Here is a 23415-nt window from a genome sequence, read left to right as displayed (position 1 = left end):
AATCACAAATCATTTCACTGCTACTTCATAACTGTAATTTTGTTACTACTATGAATCATAATGTAAATGTCTCATGTGCAGGACATCTGACATGTAATGCTCAGGAGTCGCAACCCACAGGTTGAGAACGCTAAGGTTGCAAGGTCAGTTCCCTTGACTTCCTCATCCTTTCTCTTACATATCCATTGATTTGTCCTTGATTCTATTTTATCTTTTAATTCCTTCTGCTTCCCCCTCAGATTTTATAGCCGGCCTTCATAAGTGATTTCAACATATAATTACGTTAATTTCTTACTGAGTCTCCTTTCTCCACCCTCTTTCACCTTCTATTTTTCTCCCCACTGCTTAAGCAGTTGTTGTTTGGTTTGGTTTGGTTGCTTTAATTGAAATTACAAAAGCAACATCGTCATAACAACAACAACAACAAAAAAAGCAGTATGGCAAAGAATGTAACAATTTAAACAACTGGGCTCCTATTGTGCAATTGTAAGTAACTCCTAGGTTAGCCACACTTTCCTTATCCTGTCTGGATAATGTAACTAGCAAGTCTGTAGTTACTGTGCAGCTACTCCAAAATGCAAAGTTTTCAAATTTCACCTGGGGGAGTAAAAGCAATTCTTTTAGACTAGATAAGAGTACCACATCCCAGCCTCTTTAATTTCTTATATTTAAACTAGGTTTCAGATTATAATTTTCTAATCCACATACATTTTTGTTTTGTCTTTTCATTAAGAATAACTGATTTAGTCTCTATTTCCCTGTCAACTATTTGGAAATTACTTCACTGACGTTAACAATTTACCATCATTGCAAAGTTTTAATAAAACCTTCATTAACATCAGTAACTTCATAGTACTTCTGATGCAACTTATTGCATGTTTTAAATGTATTGGATAATAATTTGTCAGTTATATGAGAAAAGAAACAATTACTCATTTCCCATGTACTGTTTCCAGTACATCAGTGGTTCTCAACCTTCTGATGCAGTGACCCTTTAATATAGTTCATGTTGTGGTGACCCCTAACCATAAAATTATCTTGGGGCTACTTCATAACTGTGATCTTGCTACGGTTACAAATTGTAAACTGGGTGTTGTGGTGCACACCTTTAATCCCAGCACTTGGGAGGCAGAGGCAGGTGGATTTCTGAGTTGGAGGCCAGCCTGGTCTACAGAGTGAGTCCCAGGACAGCCAGGGTTATACAGAGAAACCCTGTCTCGAAAAACCAAAAAAACCAAACAAAAAAACCCAAATTGTAATGTATACATCTGATATGTGATCTCAAAGGGATTGCAACCGACAGGCTGAGAACCACTATGCTACATAGATGTTCCACATGTACTTAGTGACTGCAAGGCCTAGAACTTCGTAATATTGTTTTATTACATATTCTTTATTGTTGCCATTTGAGACAGGGTCTTTCTCTGTAGCCAGGCTGGCCTTGAACGTCTTCTGCCTCCAGTGCTGTGATTACAGATGTGTACCTCCACACCAATCTTGTTCACTCACACAAAAGCCTGCATCTTCCGAGTCTGGATCTACAAGTCCACATATTTTTACAGTATTTTTTCATTAAGACAGTAGTCCTCAAAATAGAGAATTAGACTTAGGTATGTTAGTCAGACGCATGCTTACCTCTTCCCATACTGAGGAGTAATATAATCATGTGTTTATATACTGGTTTTCAAACTAGTTTTTCAGTGAGCACCCCTTTTTTGGGGGGAGGGGTGTTTGTTTTTTTTTTTTCGAGACAGGGTTTCTCTGTGTAGTCCTGACTGTCCTGGAACTCACTCTGTAGACCAGGCTGGCCTCAAACTCAGAAATTTGCCTGCCTCTGCCTCCCAAGTGCTGGGATTAAAGGCGTGCACCACTATGCCCGGCTACATATTTTTTTTAAAAAAGATTTATTTATTATTATACATAAGTATACTGTAGCTGTCTTCAGATACATGAGAAGAGAGCATCAGATCTCATTATGGTTGTGAGCCACCATGTGGTTGCTGGGATTTGAACTCATGACCTTCAAAAGAGCAGTCAGTGCTCTTACCCGCTGCGCCATCTCACTACCCCCCCCCCCCCCCCCCCCCCCCGGCTACTTATCTTTCTCCTTATATCATGTGGAAGTTTTGAAGGATGTCTGAATGTATAGGAGAAATCTAATACATGTTGGTGTCAGGATTAAAGCAAGGTATTACAGACCATACACTGAGCAGATGACTTTAGAAGCAGTGAAGGAAAACAGGGAAGCAATCACTAAAACCAATGTTAATGTTTTCTCAGGTGGGTGCCAGGTACTGATCTCAGGTGCACCCCACAGTTAACTTCTCAGTCCTAGGTCTTTCATAGGGAAATATTTAAAATATCTGAGAAGCAATACTTAAAACAGCATTTCTGTTGTGGGTACATATTTCTGACTAAACTTTGTATTTGATTTTGTTTTAGGGATAAATAAGTTCTATATTCCCACCAGAAGTCACTATATTGATATTCCAATGTCATCTTTAGTTTGTCCAGAATAATACAAGGTATGAACTATTTCCTTTCCTTCATTTTTTTGTTTTTTTTTTCTTGTAAGTTTAGTTATAGTCTGTATTAAATAATAAGTAAAAATTAGATAAAATATTTGTATACTATATGTTCTGAAACTGAAGTGATAAGAATTTTTTTTAGACTTTGATAATAATTAAGTTTAGAATAAATTTGGTTCATAATATTGTTCTTGCCACTTTATTAATGTACTTATTAAAAGAGTATTGTAGTGATTTTTTTCATGTGGAGAAGCATTAGAAAAACTTTAAATATGATTTTAAAAGGGTTAGAATATTCACACAATTCTTTAGCTCAGACCCATCACAATCTGTATGTGCTTAACTAGGAATATCTGGGTTTTTTTGATTTGTTTGTTTGGTTTTGGTACCACATTCCTGTAGGAAGGGACATGAGTTTTGTTTCAGACTCATTGTCATAATTAAAACAGACTTAATATCAACTACATATATAACAGTATATTATAACAAAGCAGTATAAGAGAACTGACTTCAAAACACTATACCAATACTATCTCTAGCTCCAGTGCAAAATGATCTCCTTCAAAGGATCATTTCCTCAGAATTAGTGGCACATACTGATGTACAAATGTCCCAATTTTCTTTTTCTTTTTTTTTTTTTGGATTTTTGAGACAGGGTTTCTCTGTATAGCCCTGGCTGTCGTGCCAATTTTCAATGCCATTAAGTCTCACTAAGTTTCAGTTTTTGTCTAGTTTATAATGAAGATGTTTTGTATGATGGTAGTTAAGAGTTCAAGGAATACATTTTCTAAATGGATAAATACAAGTTACCATACCTTTGGCTAAAACTTGCCTGGAGCCATTACCTGAAAGTTCAGACAGCATTTCTGCAACTGTAGATTGGGTAAGTGGCTAGGCTACCACAAACCAGTTCATTATTCAATCGTATAACAGTGTCTGGGTCTTTAAGTCTATTTTGATGCAGTTAGTTCTACTTCAAATAATAACAAATAGATCATACCTGTTCATTCAACATATAACTACTCATTAGGCATTTTGAGGCTCCTGCGAGAGCTTCAAAGCTTTCCCTTATCATTGTAACTCCTGCAGTCTTATAAAACTAGTATTGCATTATTTGTTGTGTTTATAATGGATACTGAAGTCTATTTTCAAACTTCATTGTGGAAAATCACTTCAGTGTAATAATACTCTAACAGAAATGTATTTTGCTTTAAGTGTACATAAAATTCAACAAGTTTTTGATCGTTACTTGCATTTTAAAATGTGTCTACTTAGAAATCCATTTCGACTTTAAACATAAAGTACTAAGAACTGCTGACTCTGACACTTGGGTAGCAGTGTGCCACGGCTCTAAGTTACTGTCTTCTCTCTGTTCACCGTAGCCTCGAATACTGTGACATTTCCACTTCTTCTGTACTGTATTCCAATTTAAGTTTCCTCTGCCTCATTGTTGGTCCTCTCTGCTTTGTTCTGATTCACATTTCACCTTCCCCCACTCACCCAGGGCAAAAAAGAAACTCAGTATCTTGATGTTTACATATTTTGTAGCCTGAGTTTTTAACATCTTGGTTTTTTGTTTGTTTGTTTTTTTTTTTTTTTTTTTTTTTTGGTTTTTCAAGACAGGGTTTCTCTGTATAGGCCTGGCTGTCCTGGAACTTACTCTGTAGACCAGGCTGGCCTCGAACTCAGAAATCTGCCTGCCTCTGCCTTCCGAGTGCTGGGATTAAAGGCGTGTGCCACCATGCCCAGCTTAACATCTTGCTTTAAAGAGATGTCTTTTGTGCCATTCTCCCATGAGCTGTTTCTAATTTAATCAGAATTGTAAAATTCCTTAACATGAAAATGTTTGGGTTCACATGTATTCTTTTTCCCAATTTGCTCCCTATAAAGTAATTTTGAAGGTTAACTATGTTACCATAGCCACATCTGATACAGTAGTAGCCTTTGTCTCTCTCTCTGATTGCTTTTTGCTACACTAAACAGGAGAACAGCTGCCACAACAGTTGAATTCAAAACAGGAAGTCATGTGGTCTTCCTAACGCTTGCCTTTCAAGGGCGACTCACTCCCCCTGCTGGTTAGTAGTAGTACTGAGAGTACACAGGTTTGGTCCAACTGGATCATTTTATCTCTTATAAAACGTATGCTTAGCCACTTTAAAAAAATGTAAGATTTGGGCTTGGGAATTTAGCTTAGTGGTAGAGCACTTGCCTAGCAAGCACAAGGCCCTGGGTTCGGTCCTCAGCTCTGGAAAAAAAAAAAAAAAAGACAAAATAACAAAAAAATTTAAGATTTAATGTATCTGACACTGGAAGGAATCCAGTATTAGCAGCTTTAAAAAGCACTTGTGGTTTGGTTTGGTTTTGAAACAGGCTCTTGATATGTAGACACAAACTGGTCTCTAAGATATGGTGAAAACCAACACCTTTTAAGTCTCTTAAGTAGACCACAACAATAAAATACTGTAATCTATATAGAGTAAATAAGATGAAAAAAAATGAGATGTTTAAATATTATTAAAAATCTCAGCGTGATATAATCCTTATTTTCCTTGGATTATATATTTTTTCATTATACACGTCTTTTGATTCTGTTCACAGTTCTTGTATATTTTCCCTTTTAACATTCTGTATGCAATTTTAATCACATGTATGTAAATAAACAATAAATTGGGTAACAAATCAAAGTTAATTAAGAAATAATATACTTATGCTATACAGAAAACCCTCATTAAATAGTTTTTTTTTGAATGGAAACGCGTTTTTATCATTTAAAACATAACTTATTCTTATAATTACTCTGTAAAAGATGGCAATTCCTTTTCTGACAATACGGGTATAAAAGTTAAGAGAAATTGGGACGGAACGGAACAGAAACCGAACATTTATCCCATGTTTATTATTTTGCTATATTAAATGTTAAGTTACAAAATGCACCAAAATAAATGTTGATCCACGAGAAAAATGCTTTTTTCTGTGAAGCTTGAATCATAATTCACACTTTATATCAACATTTTCATTACCTTGAAGATGCCTTCCTGAACAGAGTATCAAGTCTTCTTTAAAATATCTATTGTTCTGCTAAAATTCACTATTTTATAGGCAACATTATAACATTTCTTTTTTTATATTTTCTAGGGCGAATAGTAACTAAACTTTGTTTTGTTTTAAAGCTACACAATGGGGAAAAAAATCCCCCTTTTGCTTATAACTCACAGTAAGAAATACAGTTTAAAAAATAACCCAGTAAAGCACACACATATAAACAAGATACATATTTATTTTAACATGTGAGCTGTGTGGTGGTAGTGCAAGTCTTTAATCCCAGTACTTGGGAGGCAGAGGCAGGTGGATCTATCTCAGATTTCAAGGCCAGCCTGGTCTACAAGTTCCACGACAGCCAGTTTAAGAGAAATGCTGTCTTGAAAAACCAAAACTAAACAACAACAACAACAACAACAACAAAATACGCCTTTACCATGTCCAATGCACTTAGATTCCTATTTTCAATAAATATGCTGTCATATTTTTGTCATAATAATTTTATGACTTTATGATAATGCATTTAAATTTAAGATAATCCTGTAAGCGCTCTGATAACAAGCTAACCTAGCCCAAAGAACATTGAAAACAACTCTTAGAAGCCTCTCTCTTATCTACTGTAGATGGGACAGATTTTAAACACATCTTGCACTCTTCCTTCAAAGATAAAAATCCCCTCTAAACCAGAGGTAGTTTAGATTAGATCAGTACTAAGAAGGACAACTATAGTTCAACTCTCTGGTTCAAATCCAGCATGTAGATTGAACTTTCATAAAGATTTATGACCTTTAACTTTATATTGAAATATTTCAGAACACTTATGAAACTTAGTATAGGATATAACTGTCTACCTAGTTTAGAAAAAAAGGGTAGCTATACATATAAAGAAAAGTAATCTGATTAGGACACATGATTATAAATGGATGATACAGTTAAGATCTAGAGTTAGTGAAAAGTCTTAATATAGTGAGTAGGATTAATGAGAGGCCAAAGTTTATCCTTATACTATGATAAGTAAAAACAAATAAAGACAGTCACAGGAGAAAGTTTCACTTCTATAATTTTAGCAAAAAAAAAAAAAAAAAAAAAAAAGGATAAAGCACATCAAACTTGTCCCATAAATACTACCATAAATTTAATTAAGACAGTTACTGCAAAACCCTGAAATGAGGTGAGGCGAGGTGAGGTGTAAGCCTTTTTTTAATCCCAGCACTCCAGAGGCAGAGGCAGGTAGATCTCTGGGTGTTTAAGGCTACACTAGTCTACTTAGTGAGTTTCTAGCCAGATCTACACAGTGAGACCCTGCCTCAAAAAGACAACAACAAAAAGACAGGCATACAAAACCACCCTGAGATGAGGCTAGAGAGAAGGGTTGGCAGTTAAGGGTGCTTCCTGCTCTTCCAGAGGTTTGGTCCCCAGCACCCAGGGCACACAACCACCTGTGCTCCAACTTGAGGGTCACAAGTCTCATCTGGCTTCAGAGGGCACCTGCCCCCTCTCCCCAAATGCACAAAAGCTAAAACAGTAGCACATTTTAGTAATAGTAACATTTAGTAAACGAAGTCTTCTGACAATTTTAAGTTCTACCCTCAAAATCCCCATCCTTAACTCATCACCAAAGTTTGTCATCCGAAAGCTAAATTAGTTGTCCTAAATACAAGATAATTTTGAATCTATTATAAAATAATCTACCAGACACACATACACTATTTGCTTTTTATTTGCTGTTTTCTCCCTTTTAACAATGTGTTCTTTGCTGGGCAGTGGTGGCGCACGCCTTTAATCCCAGCACTTGGGGAGCAGAGGCAGGTGGATTTCTGAGTTCAAGGCCAGTCTGGTCTAAAAGAGTGAATTCCAGGACAGCCAGGGCTGCAGAGAAACCCTGTCTCGAAAAAAAAAAAAAAAAAAAAAAAAAAACACGAAAGAAAAAGGAAAAAAGAAAAGTAGAAGTGTTCCTATTAAAGATAAATAAATAAATAAGACTTACTGCCAGGTATAGTGAAAAGATAATTTAAAAAACCCTTTATTTTTATCACTTTAAGATAAATTGCAACTATATTCATTAAAATAATATATTTATAAAATTCATCAAAAATGTTGTATTCCTTCTGTAATTCATTGATTAAAAACACAAATGGGAATATACATGAACATTTTCAGCAAATAACCGAATCAAGAAACTCATTCCCTTAATGCAAGGTGTAAAAGCAAACCGACTTTAGAGTAAAAATGTGGAAGCAAAACAAAGCAGTAGTGTTGAGGAAGACAGGCGTTAGGCAAACAGACAACAAAATCAAGAGAACATCACTCTCAGATCAGCTGAGTCTATGGAAGGTCTCAGTTTGGATCCACTGAGTGGTGGTCCATACCAGAAACTTCAGCAGTAGACAGGCTGAGACGGAAGGATGGGACTAGTCAGACCGGCCTGCACGTATAGTGAGGGGCTGTCTCAAAACAACAGGGATCTGAAATTTAGGCGAGCAAACTACAAATTGATTCGTGAAGGAAATACTCATAAACACTGAAATTAGTTAATTCTGTTATCGGAAGACCCTTCAAAGAAAGTGAGCCCTTGTCTTCTTTCATTCCTTATTTTATATGAGGTGGCTAGAAAAGAGCTAATTAGCACCTAATAAATCTTCAGTAGGTTTTGAGGGAATATTAATTTTAGGTGTTGGGGAGATGGCTCAGTTGGTAAAATACAAACATAAGGACCCGATTTGAGTCCCCAGCAAGCTGGATATGGTAGTGGGCATGGTAGTGCCCATGGGTAATTGCAGCACTGGGGAAGCCAAAAGAAGTAGCTCCCTGAGAATTTTAAACTAGCTAGTTCACTTTAAGCACAGGTCCCCAAATCCCTGGAAGAAACCTCTTAAAAAGTAAGGTGGACAGCTCCTGTCACACACGTATACACTCTCACACATAAGCATGCACACACAAAATTGTATTAGTTTAGATGAAATGCCGAAACCATGCCAAGATTTTGTACCCAACAGCATATCAACTGTCTTTACTGAAGCATACACAATCACTAGCTCACCAGTAACGTTCAAGGAAGTATGCAGGAGGGTAAATAAGTCCGCTTCGGTGGGAAAACGGAACGCATGAGGAAGATTCTAAGCCACTTGTAAGTTACTTAAATCTGTTCTCAAAATTAATTAATACGGTGCAGATTGACTCTACCAGATAATATTTAATTATTTGGGTATAAAATAGCTACTAAAACAGTATCCTTGTCTAAAAATTCTGTAAATGTAAAGAAAAGAAACAGAACTAAATAAAGCCTTTACTGTACAGCTTCCAGCCCACTGCTATATTAAATTTCTAAGACCTACTCTCCAGCTACTAGGAAATAAAATTTCTTACATTTGTACTTTTCCAAAATGCCTTTCAGTAAGGTAAGTAAATCTAAAGAGACATCAACCCCAACGGTGAACAAAATACCAACACTAGGCTTCCCCTCATGTTTCACAGAACCTGTATTTCAGAAAACTTAAAAATCCCTGTAGCTTTTGCTTTGACAGCATAATTAAGTAGTAACCGAAGTCCTTTCTATAAGACTCACTAACCTCTGAAACACCCCCTCTCTGAATCCCAGTGCCCGGCATGCATTAGGTCACCAATAAATACTTGCTGAATGAACTTTTCCAGTAATGCTGCTGTATTTGAGCCGAGCCAATCAAATTCTTAGACTTTGGTTCAGTCAAAATAGCAAGTATTTGCAAGAAGGGGGGCAGACAGGATTAAGAATGCATTTTTGTTAGTCACTAGAGTAATATGAATTAGCCCACTAGGGACAAAGCCACGTGATGAACAAATGTCCAAGCCTCTGCCATGCCATCTAGAGAAACCTGAAAGCAATCATCTTTATGAGCTTTCGAATGTCTAGAAGAGAGCTTTCTCCTGACCTCTAATAAACTTATCTCGGTTCCATCTAAACATTTTTCCAGTTTCACCGTCTTTCATAAAAGTTCTGTTAGGTATTGATAAACTCATATTAAAGGGTAGAGTTCAGAAATGAGGGAGGGGAGTGACTGAGGCATCCACAGCGCGCGATGCAGAACACCTGCGAAGGAAAGCTAAACTTCATTTCCTGAAGCCCTGAAGGCTACTGGGGAAAGAGCCAGACGAGATAGAAAGCCCGGAGGAAAAAATGAGAACGACGCCGCCAACCTGGAAGGTAAACAGAAGTGCTGGAGGCACCAAGGTGACATGGGGCAAAACCCTGAGGAAAAGGGCGCCGCCAAGTCCCAGGGGCACTCTGGGGAAGGGGACGGCAGAAGCATGGCGAGGCTTAGTTCTATTTGCACGGATATCAAGCCCGGACCTTTTCCCCCACTTGCAGGACCCCTTGGGCCGAAGTCACCGCCCTGACTTACTCCCTCTGGTCGCGATAGTCATCTAGTGTCAGGAGTGCAGGAATGACAAAATCTTTAACACCTCACCCCCAGTGACTTCTAAAGCAAAAGAATAACCTGTAGGCGAGCTGTCCTATACATCCGTGCATATACAAGCAAACGATTAACGCTGACAACTTACTTTATTAAAAAATATAATATGGTTCCTCCTAAGTAAAATGTGCTTACCTACTGGCACTTTTTACCTGAAGAATTAGCCCCCTTACAATTTATACAAAAACAAAAAACAAACAACCAAACAAAAAAAACAGAAAACTGTGTGGCGATGAAATGCCCTCCGGCTTTACAGTAAGACACTACCATCGGGCACGGTACTGTACTCGTATTCACATTTTGTACTCCAGCCTTGTCCAGATCCTCTGAGTTTTCAACATAAAGAGGAAAACGATGTTTTGAAGTGCGCCGGTGCCCGGTGCCCGGCGTCCGGATGGCCTGGGCTCCACCCACACCTAGATCGCAGCGCCAGAGCGACCCGCTCCTTGCTCGCACAGCGTCGCCTACAGGCCTTATCCCGACTACCAGGGAGGCAATCAAAACCACCGCCAAAAAGAAAAAAAAAAAAAAAAGAGGCAAGTCCAGCAGCCCTCTCGTATTTCCAGAAATTAATGCACCACCACCACGATCACGATTCCAACTCAGCCAGGCTGGGAGCCTTCACCTCCGAGGACTGTGTTCTTCGCAGAAAATAACCCAGACAGACATAGGGTCGGGCCGCTCCCGGGACGATCCATCCATCACGGCTGCGGGAACAGCGTTTGAAAGGTCGGCATCCAACCGGCCGGCCGCGGGAGCTCGGCTTCCCCCCCGGGGCCCGCGAGTCAGGGAGAGCAGCGCGGCCTCGGCTGGCCGCCTTCTGGGGGAGGGGGGCTATGAGGCCCGGAGCGCCTGAGAAGAGGGAGATCCCGGCCTCACGCCACCACACCGGACCAGCGCCCCGCTGCTGTCGCCTCGAGGGGGACCAAAAGGGAAAAAAATCAAGCCGGCCACCCGAGCAACGGCGTAGACGCCGTCTTGCAGAAGCGACCCCACGGGCAGCATCCACGGCCGTCCGCTTCACAGGACAAGGGCACGGAGCAGAACCATCGCTGCTGCTGCCGCTGCCTCCGCCGCTGTCGCTGTCTCCGCCGCTGCCGCCGCCGCGCCTCCGGAGCCCGCGGGAGCCGGCGCGCTGAGGCAGAGCTGCGAGCCCGAGTGGCGGCGGCAGTGGCGGCGGCGGTGGCGGCGGCGGCGGCGGCGGCGGAAGTGGAGTAGGGAAGAGGGGGTGGTTGTTAGTGTTTGGCGCCGGCGGAGGGAGTCATTCCTGCAGCTGCACTTCCGGTCGGCATTTTGTTCTGAGAGGGAGAGACGGAACGAGAGAGAGAGAGACACACACACATACACACACACACATACACACACACATACACACACACATACACACACACACTGGGCTCCTTCCCCCCCGCCCGCCCTCCCGTCCCTCCCTCCCTCCGTCGGTACCGACTCACCCGACACCAGCAAAGCCGCCAGGGAGGGACGCCCCCGCCGCCAGGAGGATTGGTTCCCGGGCCCGCGGCGATGCCCCCCCGGTAGCTCGGGGCCCCCGGCCGGGTGTTTGTGTGAGTGTTTCTATGTGGGAGAAGGAGGAGGAGGACGAAGAAGAAGCCGCGATTTGTCTTCTCGGCTGCTCTCCCCCCGGCTCTACATGTTCCCCGCACTGAGGAGACGGAAGAGGAGCCGTAGCCACCCCCCCTCCCGGCCCGGATTATAGTCTCGCTCTCTCGCTCTCTCTCTCTCTCGCCACCGCGGCCTCGGCCTCCGCTTCGGATTCAGACGCCGATTCGCCCAGGTAAATTCCTGCTCTTTTATTTCGGCGGCGGCGGTGGCGGCGGCGGCGGCGGCGCCGGCGCCAGGTCCCTCAGCGTTTCTCCTCCTCGCTCCCCTCCCCGCCGTTTCCTCAGCGGCCCCGGGTCTCTTCCACGGGGCGAGTCGAGAGAGTGAGTTCGCTCGCTCGCTCGCTCTCTCTCTCGGTCGCTCCTCTCCGGCGGCAGCCACCCTGGGTGGCGGCGGCGGCGGTGGCGGCGGGGTTCGTAGCCTCTCCCGGCCGGCTTCGGTGACGGGGAACCGGGCTCCCTGCCGGGCGGCCGGGGAGGCGTAGGCCCGGCGGAGAGTGCAGGCCGCGGGCCAGCGGAATCTACTTGAGCTCGGGGATTAGGAGAGCTCCGGGCTGAGCGGAGCGACTGCTGGTCGGTGACAGGCCTCGCCCGGGAGAGGAGCCGTAGCTAGTGAGGAGGCGGAAACAATACAACTATCAGCAAATGTGCCCCGATCGTCCCCCATATTTACAACTTTCCCGGTCCGGGAGTGGGGAACGTCCCAGTGAAACAAACAACCCCCCTTCTTCCCCCTGTGACCCCATGAAGGGAGGAAGTAGTTTCAGTTAGTGAAACAAATGTAAATACTCAGACTCGGCTACAGTGCTAATTCTCTGCCAAACTTGTTTGGACGTTTTGGAAAGTTAATAAAGACTGGTTTCCTTTGTAAAAGGATCAAACCGTCCACATGTATATTTAATCTAGAAAACCCTAGCGTTGTGCACACTGCACATCCCCGCCCAGGAGCTTTTATGTTGTTTGACAGTGTGTGTTGCACATGGACTTTTTATTCAAAGACCAAGTAGAAAGAACTTGACAGGTTTACTCCGACACTTTGTATCTGTTATGTAAGGATAATTTTAAATGACTACATAAAACTCTCTGGATACTTTTTAGTCTAAACGGGTGCAAGAATACAAAGAATTCTAAGTGGTTTTGAGCGTATGTGGAGATAAAGATGAAACCTATTTTCTTTCAAAGGATAGAAGTTAAGTTACACTTAGAATCTTTGGGAGGTTTAAAACACACATACATACACACACATAGAAGGTGCCATCCTTTCTTGTCAGGGCAGATCTTAGTGAGTCCCAGGATTGTCATTGGCTGTTTGTACCATGATGTTTGACTGTGTAATGAGCGAGGTGTCATTTTAATAGGTCAAATGTATCTAGATGCTGGAGAAAAATTTCAGTTCTGTATCTTAACAAGTTCTAGTTCAGGAGTAAGTTAGATGTTGGGAGCTTGTTTCTGGCGGCTTTGGCAATGGAAGTTGGTGTAAGACGGAAATACCTTTTTTAAAGTCCTCAGACTTTAAAAATTGCATAGAAAAAGAAATGTCCCGTTTGATACTTTGTTTCATATTCGCTGAGGGAGAACTCATTTGTTAAAAGGAAGCAACACTGCTCAAGACAGCCCCTTTTAATGGTAGTGGTTAAAATAGCCCTTTAAATATTCTGGGTCTTAAGTTTTTGTCACTGTAGAATAAGTAACTTTTTGCGGGTTATTTTTGAGTTTAACATGCTGCTTACAAAAAATTGCTCCACCTTTCCTGAAAACGTATGGATAAATGTTAAAAAGAGTGAAGTTAATATAGCTGTCACGTACTAGGCATGTTTTTAATGCTATAAATCCGTGTAGTAGTCAGTAGCGTGTCCGTGATTTGTATTGGTCGGGGAGCAGTTTGAATTTTAAAAAGCCTGAAGGTCCTGCTGAGCCCCAATCCCGGCCTCCCTCCCTCCCACTAATCTCCCATTCCTGTCTTTGTGCTGCCTGCTCCTGTTAGACTCTGTTTGCTACGGGGCCTCAGGCCTACGGGGGTGAAGGCGGGTGTGTGTGAGTGGGGGGGGGGGAGTATGCCAGGAGGGAATGCTGAAGTGAGGAAGACTTCCCATCTTGAGAAAGCAGTTTGGGGGGGGGGGCGTGTAAAAGGTTGGGTAAAGGTGTCATTAAAAAAAAATGTTTTAAAGGCTCTGTGATTATCGTTTCAACTTTTATCTGAACTGTATGTCAAGAGATGAACTTATTTCCATGAAAGATAATGGGAAAAGAGTTCTTGCTTAGTTTTCATAAACAGAAGCAACTTTTATAAGTTACAAGGAGTCTTATGCAAACGTGTGAATCGGCCTAGTAGATATTAGTATATGTGATCAACGTAGTTTTTAAGTCTTTGGAATTAGGTTACAGTTCGTCCTTTCCTCTCTTTATTATCTGAGTTCTACATACTTTGTAATTTGTAAGTAATGTTCAGTTAGTGATGCTTTTCATAAGATAGTGTAAACAGTTCTTTAAAGTAATTTGAAAATGTTTCTGTTTGGCTCAGTTTAATTTAAATAGCTTGTTTTTAAAAGAGAAAACTCAGTCCTTGAACTTTTTGGACAATTTAGTTGAGAGAACAATTTATGTTTCATGAAGGATTATGGGTAGTCTATTGCATGTCACCTCTATTGGTTGAGATACTCACCAGTGAAAATCTTGTGCTGCCCTACTTCACTTTAATCCAGGAGAAGATACAACCACTAAACATTCCAGTAATTTTGTAATTCTAGTTAGTATTGGAGTATTTGGAGAAATATTCTTAATATGCCTAATGTGCCCTAGTGTGTCCAACTTCAACTCTATGGCTTAATGTTTTTCTTGAGTGTGGAGTTACCAATAACTTGTATAACTTGGAAAGGAAAATAATCTTAATGTAAATAATGAGACTCTAGTAAATCAAAGTTAAAATACATAATAACTTCAGCATTTTTAAGAAGTGTAGTGGGATGCATTCTAAAGCCATTCACCCATCTGTTTACTAAAGATATTTGAATGTATTTTGAACCTGTGCTAGAAATTATTTTACTGCTGCCTACATTTAGGAAGAAAAGGAGTGGTGTATTTGAAAAAAAAAAACAAGATTCAGGTTTTTCATTAGAGATGAAAAGTGAAGATTTTTACTATGGTAGTAAATAACTTGGGTTTTGCGTAGTGATTGTTATTAAAAATTTAAAATATGAGCAGAACTATACCAATTGATGAGTGAAAGTTTCCTTATTTCAACCAGACTACTGAACTGAAAAATGCACTTTAAAGCCTTCCTTTTAATTTCTTAATTAATTATCTATACTAATCTATCATCAGACTATCATAAAAACATCTGCATGTCTGTATTAGATTTTGACATGGCCTATTCTATCTTTACTTTCTCAGGATAAGACATAACAAAATTAGCAACTAACTTTGTGTTTTAGTGTTACTTTAACTCTATTGCTTATTAAGAAAAGCATCATTTGAGAGTGTTAGTAAATTTTTAAATTAATATTTCACTTTTATATTGACTCACTGGGAGGTCTAGGGTAACTTCCTTTGAGAGAAATGTAGTCTAACTTTATCAAGGCACTGACTAGGTGCTTGTATAGAGTCCTATGGTACACTTTTAACCTTGCAGATGCTGATCTTAATGTTCTAATCATACTCTTTGCTTTGATGGTAAATTTACACGCTTTAAAACTTTAGAGGTCATTTTAAAATTTATTATTTTTAATAATTGTCTTTTATAATAATATTTTATGGTTTTAGAATTTTCAATCTGCCTGAATCCATTTATAAATAGTATTATGTTTATATGAGAGAAATAACTGGGATGATTTTTTTTAAATAGAAAATTTCACACTCAGAGATCAAGTGATATATGTGTGTGTGTGTATATATATATATATATATATATATATATATATATATATATATATATACATATATATGTATATATATAGTGAGTGAGTTAAAGGGGTTTCCTGATAGTACTTTTCTTTGTATCAGATTATGTTTCTCTAAGAAATGTCTGCCCTTTGCTCTTCAAACCATGTATTTCTTAGTGGTAATACTATACCTTACTTTTTTTTTTAAACTCTTAAAAGAGATGGTATCTGCCCCCCCCCCCATGTTATATTTTTCTGGTGAGAGCTTTGTAGTTTGATATGCATTGGTGTGTGTTCAAACTACTGACTTTATTTTCCTGTGTACCTATTAAGAATTATAAGTGACTATATTTGTTGTAAATGATATGTAATATTTTCTGAGTTGTTTACTTTTTGTTTTTAAAACTAACTTTAGTGGAGTCTTAGTGTTTCTATTTGATTTTTTTACAGCAACTTCAAAAATCCCATTTCTGTCCAATTAAGGCCATCATTCTAATTTTAAAGGGTATTTTGTATGATTAGAATATTTTTCCCAAGTAAGTTAATAAAAGTGATTTTTAGATATTTGTAGTATATGCAACTTTGTTTTTGTAGAAACCTAGAGTTGATTTTAATGAATTATCATTTTTAGGGCCAAAATGGTATTTAATAATAAAGAAAGGTTATTTAATAATAGAGTATTGCCAACTAAGATTTTCCCCATTTAAGATTTTGATTGCCTATTATTTGCCAGGAGTTGTGTTAAATATGTTCCCCATAATATTATTTAATTCTAGAAAGTACATGAAGTAGAAACAGTTATCCACAATTTACAGATAAAGAAACTGAGGCTAGGAATATGTAGAAAATTCATCATAGTTATATAGTACATGAATAATTAATTAGCCTGGTACACATTTGTTTTTAAAAACTTAAGGTTCTATATCTTTAGTTTTGTCAAACTCATGCAGTCCTTTTATTTCTCAATTGGTGCAACATTCAAAGCTATATTGTCAAAGTAATTATGTATGTCATACTGGGAAGATAGAATTTATGTCTATACATATGCTATTTTTGAAATCAAATTTTAACTAGCTTTTTAATTTTGTTAAGTGGTCTGCATTTTTTTACTTCTCTTAAGTGTGTGTGTGTGTAATTGCCATAGTATCTGTTTTCAGAAAGGAAAAAATAAACAGTTATTTCATTCTAAAAATGAAAATGACCAACTAATTGTATGTAGTATGAAAGATAAATGTATAAATTAGTGACTACATTTTTTTTAATACCAGAATTTATGTAGTTGTCAAATGCTGGTCCTTTCAGAATCATCCACTTGATTGAGAACTTGTTCAAGAGCTGTTGCCATTACATAACTTTGTGGGAATTTTGTCATGTTTTGTTTTGTTTTAGGCAGGGTCTCATTATTTAGCTGGGTACTCACAGTGACCTCTGTCTCTAAATGCTGGGACTGCATCACCATGGCCTGCAGGATGCAGCAAAGCATTTGAAATAGCAACCTTTCTCCTCCCCCGGCCCCCCCTTTTTTTCTTTACCCTGTTTTCTTTTTCCATTTCCTTTTCAAGAATGTTTCACTGTGTTGGTCTGCCTGAAACTCCCTGTTTTGACCAAGCTGATCCTCCTGCCTCTGCCTCCCCAGGGCTGGAATAAAGGCATGCACCACCACACCCAGCCTTGAAATAGTCCATTTAAAATAAAGCCTATTATGGTGAATTTTTATTTTCAAAAGGTGGATTTGAATTAAATATAGGAATAACACTAAAATTTAGTCTTTTTCAATGAGGTGTTACAGCTTTTGATTTGTAATACTTGGTTTTTGTTGTTGAGTGGGTGTGTATGTTGACAGGAGGCAAGGTACTGTGTACTCTTGGCAGGCCCAGATTGTACTATGTAGACCAGGCTGGCCTGTACCCTCTTGTCTTTCCCCTGAGTGCTGGATTCATAGGTTTGCTCCACCACACCTGGTAGTATGTAGTAGTATTGAATGGATTTCTTACATCAGAAACACTTCTGGAGTCTTTACAATTAATTTTCTCAATTCCTTGAGGTTGACATATTGTAAAACAAACTTATAGGAGATTAAGTAACTAGCTCAAGGTCACACAGCAAAGTATGAAAAGTAGAAAAAGTGCCACAGTGTTGGTCCTTTGTCCTCAGTGCTCCATCACCTATACTGTGGGCTGTGATTTCCGGGATTTTACACCTGTCCAGTTACTCAGTGAAGCCACAGTATTCTTGTTTTACAGACATGCAAATAGAAGCTTATGTTTAAAAACTTGTTCTGGGTAGTAAATCTAGTGAGTGTTAAGAGAATTCCAACTCAATAGGTCTAATCCTAAAATACCTCAACTCTTTGCATTCTTCCATCTTGCCTCTTCAGAGTTTATAATTTTGTTCATGTGTATGGGTGTTTTGCCTGCATGTGTATATGTGCATCATGAGCATTCCTGATTCCCACAGAAGAAGGTTTTGGATTCCCTGGAACTGAAAACAGCCTTTTGTGGGCTACTATGTGGGTGCTATGTGGGTGCTGGGAATCAAACATAGGTTCTGTAGAAGAGCAGAGGGTGCTCTTAATCATTGAGCTATCTCTCCAGCCTGAAATTTTATACTGGAATTTTTCATGGAAAGTGTAGGCTTGGTTATAAAGTAGAGTGTATTTTTCTTGTAAAGTTTGTCAAGAGAGCCTTAAAATGATTTGTGTGTATAGTGTTTGGGATCTGATCCAGGGCCCCATCAGAATCACTGAGCTATCTCCCCAGCCTCCTCAAAAGAGAAGAGCTATGTTTGGTATAGCTTACTTATTACTAGATTGTAGTCTTAGGTAATGCTTTGTTACTATAGATCATGCATACTTGTATATATACATAATGTATTTAAATAGGATAACGATTTTAAATATATAAGCCATATATTTAAAATATATGTATAAAATAGCTCTTAAAATGTCAGAGTTATTTTATTTTCATGACTTTATTGCAGTGTTTAATTACTGTATGAAAATACTAAGCATCAGGATTTTACCCTGGCTGCACTACATTTTTAAAAATAGTTATGTAGATAAATTGACTTGGCCATCTAACTTGTGTCAAACATACCACTTAACATCAATACATTAAACTATATAAAGTTATCTTATTTATATCAGAAAGGAAACACCTGGGACATGCAGAAATTACTTAACTGAGATAATCCAAAGCCATGACAAAATTCGAAATAGTAGATTCATTTTTGATATTTAGCTTATTTATCTTCTCTAGTCCAGAGAATCATGCTGTCTTAAATAGCTGAAATGCATACTTGTGATGATTGTTTTGTTTTGTTTTGTTTTGTTTTTCGAGACAGGGTTTCTCTGTGTAGCCCTGGCTGTCCTGGAACTCACTCTACAGACCAGGCTGGCCTTGAACTCAGAAATCCGCCTGCCTCTGCCTCCCAAACTCTGGGATTAAAGGCGTGCGCCACCACCGCCCAGTGATGATTTTTAAGAATGCATGTTGTTCTAGATACTTTAGCAATTTCTAAATTAGTATGAAAAGTAAGAACATGGTTTACATTAAAACTTAAGCTTTATGGTTGGTATTTATGGTATTTGTTATTTTCATAACAAAGAATGCCCTTGAAATTAATCCTAACAAAGAAATATATCACTGTGTTAGCCAACACTGCTCCTTGAAACCCTTTAAGAATTATAAAGCAAGGTTCCTTAAACTTTTTCTACTCATGATCCTTTTTTTTTTTTTTTTTGCCCAAGGAATTATTATGTGGCCCTGGGGTATGTAGGTGTATAAATCAGGTATTTATTGGTAATAAATTATAAACATTGGGGCTGGAGAGATGTCTCAGAGGTTAAGAGCTTTGGCTGCTCCTCCAGAGACCCTGAATTGGATTCCCAGCACCCACATGGCAGCCAACAGTCATCTATAACTCTAGTCCCAGGATATCCAGTATCCTTTGTTAACCTATGTAGGCATAGCAAGCATGTTGTACACAGACATAAATGCAACAAATACCTTCATATGTAAAATAAAAATAAATAATTAAGAATAAATTACAAACAAGATTTATTTTAAAACAATTCTTTGGCATACATACTATTTTTCCACTCATTAAAGACTAAAGCAAATTTGTATGCTAATGTGATAACTATGCTTGATGTTTGTTTGTTTGTTACAGAAAAGATTAAATCTTGGCTGCATATTTGATACTACAAGATGTAATATCTTCAGGCTTGTATTTTTTGTTTTGTTTTTGTTTTAAAGACAAGGTCTCACTATGTAACCCTGGTTGACCCAGAATTCTCTATGTTAACCATACTGGCCTCAAACTCAAAAAGATCTCCTTGCCTCTGCCTCCTTAGTGGTGGTATATCACCACTTTTTTAGAGTGGATCACTATAATCGTGCATGGCAAGAGCACCACTTCACATAAATATGTGGTACAGAATGGCAGAGATATGTTAGGGTCAGTCGTTGGAAACTTGTTCCCAGTCCCAAGCCAAAATGCATACAGTGACTTGTTAACAGAACAGGTGACAATTTAAATAGTAATTTTAAAAATCTAACATTCTAATTATGTTAGACTGAAATCAAAGATAAACTAATTTAATACTTACAAACTGAGGAGTGTGTCATAAAAATATTAGAAGTTTTTGTTTTCCATGAATATGTTTCTATACCACAGAAAACTTTAATGTGTGTATAGAGTATGTTACTCTGGAACTATGGGAGAGGCGTGTTGAGTTGAGAATCAAGGTGCAATGAAGTGGAGTGCAGCAGCACGGGTGAGACCTGGAGGAAGTACCTCTGATGCCATCTACGTGTGGCCTCAAATTCATGCTTGGTTATTATATGTACAGAAATCTTTTACTATTGCTACATTTTCACAGCACCCACATAACTCCTAGAATCCCAAAAGAGCCACAGTTAAAGGAGCTACTTAAAACATTCTTTTAAGCTGGGCAATGGTGGTGCACACCTTTAATCCCAGCACTCGGGAGGCAGAGGCAGGCCGATTTCTGAGTTCAAGGCCAGCGTGGTCTACAAAGTAAGTTCCAGGACAGCCAGGGCTACACAGAGAAACCCTGTCTCGAAAAAAACAAACAAAGTTTTCTTTGCTAACCTCAACTATTATATATACGGGAGATTAGGTTTTAATGAGAAATGTATCACTACATATTGAGATATATATATATGTATATATGTATGTATATATATATATATATATATATATATATATATATATATAGTGTGTGTGTGTGTGAATGGTGTTCAACTGAAGTTGTGACTTGATGGATTAAAAAATTAAATTAGACTTACGGAGATCATTTTTGTCATAAAAGTCACTCTTGGAATCAGTTCTGTTTTGACAACATTAAATCTTGTTACCTACCACTACTGTAGACAGAGTAGTACCATTTTTCTGAAAAGTATTCTTATGTCCCTTTGTAAACAGTTTCCTAACTCTATCCCAGCCCTTAGCAATAGAGCCTGATTTTGTTTTTATAGTGTTGACCTTTTCTAGAATATAATATAAATGAATCATATGGTGTATAAGACATTTGCATGTCTTTTTTTGGTTTTTCAAGACAGGGTTTCTCTGTATAGTCCTGGCTATCCTGGAACTCACTTTGTAGACCAGGTTGGCCTCAGAAATCCACCTGCCTCTGCCTCCCAAGTGCTGGGATTAAAGGTGTGCACCACCACAACCTAGCTTATTTGCATGTCTTATTTCTTTCACTTAGAAAGCTTTTGAGATACATTCATGTCATTTATGTGTATCAATAGTTTGTTGGTGACTAAATGTTGAAGTTACATTGAATGTACTCTTTGATGGTTTACTTATGAAAATGTATTATCAAAGTAATAACTTTAAACTGTGGATATTGTTCTCAGAGCTTAGCAGTAGCTTTATTATTGAATATTGTACTTGTCCATTACCTCTTCAAATCCAGTATAATTGGTATTATTAAATGCCTTTTATTTATATTAGTGCATGCTGTTAGATTAAATGCCTTACCAAGTACATGAAGTAGACATTACTCTTTCTCATGTAGGGAAAATAATTATCATCATGTATTTTAAACCTTTAGCATGTAGACTCTAAGGGATGGCCTAGTAATTAAGTAAAATTCAATTTACTTTTTTGTTTGTTTTTATTGAGTTTTTTGTTTGATTTTTATTTTATGTATTTATTTTGTGTTGGCTTGCATGCATCTGCACCAAGTGGAATCCAGAAGAGGGATTCCTTGGAACTGAAGTTACAGAAAGTTGTGACCTACCATCTAGGTGCTGGAAATTGAAACCAGGTCCTTTATAAGAGCAGCACTGGCTCTTAACCCCCGAGCCATCTTTCCAGCTATTTGGTTGGTTTTGAGACAGGGTTGTTTCTGGCTGACACAGTATCTGACCTATGCCAACCTCAAACTTGAAACAATCCTCCTTCCTCGTCTCCTTGTCTAGGATTGCAGGCATCACACCCTACACCTGATCGTTTAGATTTTAAGTTGAACATTTATAAATGTATACTAAAAATAAAGTATATGTTACAGTGAGAACATTTATAGTCTCCTGTAAAGATTAAAGTTGGAGAAAAAGTGCTGTTAACTTTAAAAAGATGGAGGCAGATAATGATACAAGCTGTTCTCTACTTATTTCATTTGACCTCCCCACCCCAACTTGGTTTTGAAATAGCTTCCTCTTTGGGGTTTGGGAATCATCTTGTTACTTCTCTGTGTCTTTCCCCTCTCATTACAAAAAGAAAGAAAGAGAAGAGAAGAGAAGAGAAAAGATTTATTTTTACATATGTGTGGATCTGTACATGTGCATGCAGTTTTCACAGAGTCCAGACGAGGAGCTGGAGGCACAGGCAGTTGTGAGTCATCAGGCCTGGATGCTGGGAACCAAACTCAGGTTCTCTACAGAAAGAGCAGTTGCTCTTAACTGCATGTAGTTTCTAACACTCTACCCCACCCCTACCCTCACCAGTTTCTCTCTCTCACCGTGTGTGTGTGTGGGGGGGGTGCGGGGGGGGGGGGGGGGGGGGGGGGGGGGGGGGGGGGGGGGGAGGGAGGGAGAAAGAGAGAGAGAAAAAGAAAACAAACATACTGACTTGTAGTTCAGACTTGCTCACAGACCCACCTGTCCACACCCCCCAGTAGATGGACTTGCAGGTTTATGCCTCTGTTCAGAGTGCTTTTGGAATCTGCCTAAAGAGTTCTTAGGACTGAGAAGACGGCTTGGTCACACTATCTACATACTGATTACTCACAAATTTATTTCTTGATTCTGGCCATTCTGACTGGGGTGAGATGTAACCTCAAAGTAAGTTTTAACTTCTATTTCTCTAATGACTAATGATGTAGAATAATTTAAAGTGCTTATTAGCAATTCATATTTCTTTTCTGGAGCCTCTTTTCAGATCTATAGTCCATTTTTTATTATTTTGTTCCAATATGCTTTTTTAAAAGACATATTGGTAGACTCCAGGCTAAAATGATCTACATAATCTGTCTGTGCGTATTAAGAATTAGAAGGTATTGGTGGGGAAAAAGGAAGTGTTTCTTATAGCTTTAAATCTTATCTGACGACTCATCGTTCCTAGTGTATGTCACTGTTCATTGTACTGCCTTCTGTCTTCAGATGTAAGAGTCTCAATACAGGAATTTAAAATGGCTCAATTATAAGCTCATGGCTGTGCTAGGATGAAATTCAGTGCCTGGATTTCTAATATGCTGACTAGAAGTTGAGCTATGTTGTTGCCTGTAGTAATTATATGCTTTAAAATAATCTTTTTTTTTTCTTTTTTCTTTTTTTTTTTTTTTTTTGGTTTTTCGAGACAGGGTTTCTCTGTATTGTCCTGGCTGTCCTGGAACTCACTTTGTAGACCAGGTTGGCCTCAAACTCAG

The 23415-nt window shown here is 38.8% G+C and overlaps 1 protein-coding gene across 3 annotated transcripts in view; it reads left to right on the top strand.

The window, feature by feature from the left end:
* Nipbl (NIPBL cohesin loading factor) overlaps positions 1-23415 on the top strand; it is a 181477-nt gene that overhangs the window by 8837 nt on the left and 149225 nt on the right. For 2 of the 3 annotated variants that reach the window (XM_021183779.2, XM_029469689.1), the window contains exon 1: positions 11441-11813. The gene's annotated coding sequence lies outside the window, so the exon portion shown is untranslated. Of the gene's footprint in view, positions 1-2442; positions 2526-11440; positions 11814-23415 lie in introns of those variants that run through there. The other variant, XM_021183780.2, reaches the window with a different exon arrangement.

Source organism: Mus caroli, chromosome 15 (genome assembly GCF_900094665.2).
Source record: "Mus caroli chromosome 15, CAROLI_EIJ_v1.1, whole genome shotgun sequence".
NCBI classification, from domain to species: domain Eukaryota; kingdom Metazoa; phylum Chordata; class Mammalia; order Rodentia; family Muridae; genus Mus; species Mus caroli.
Note: the sequence above shows the minus strand (reverse complement) of the source record. Positions and strands in the feature narration are given on the sequence as shown.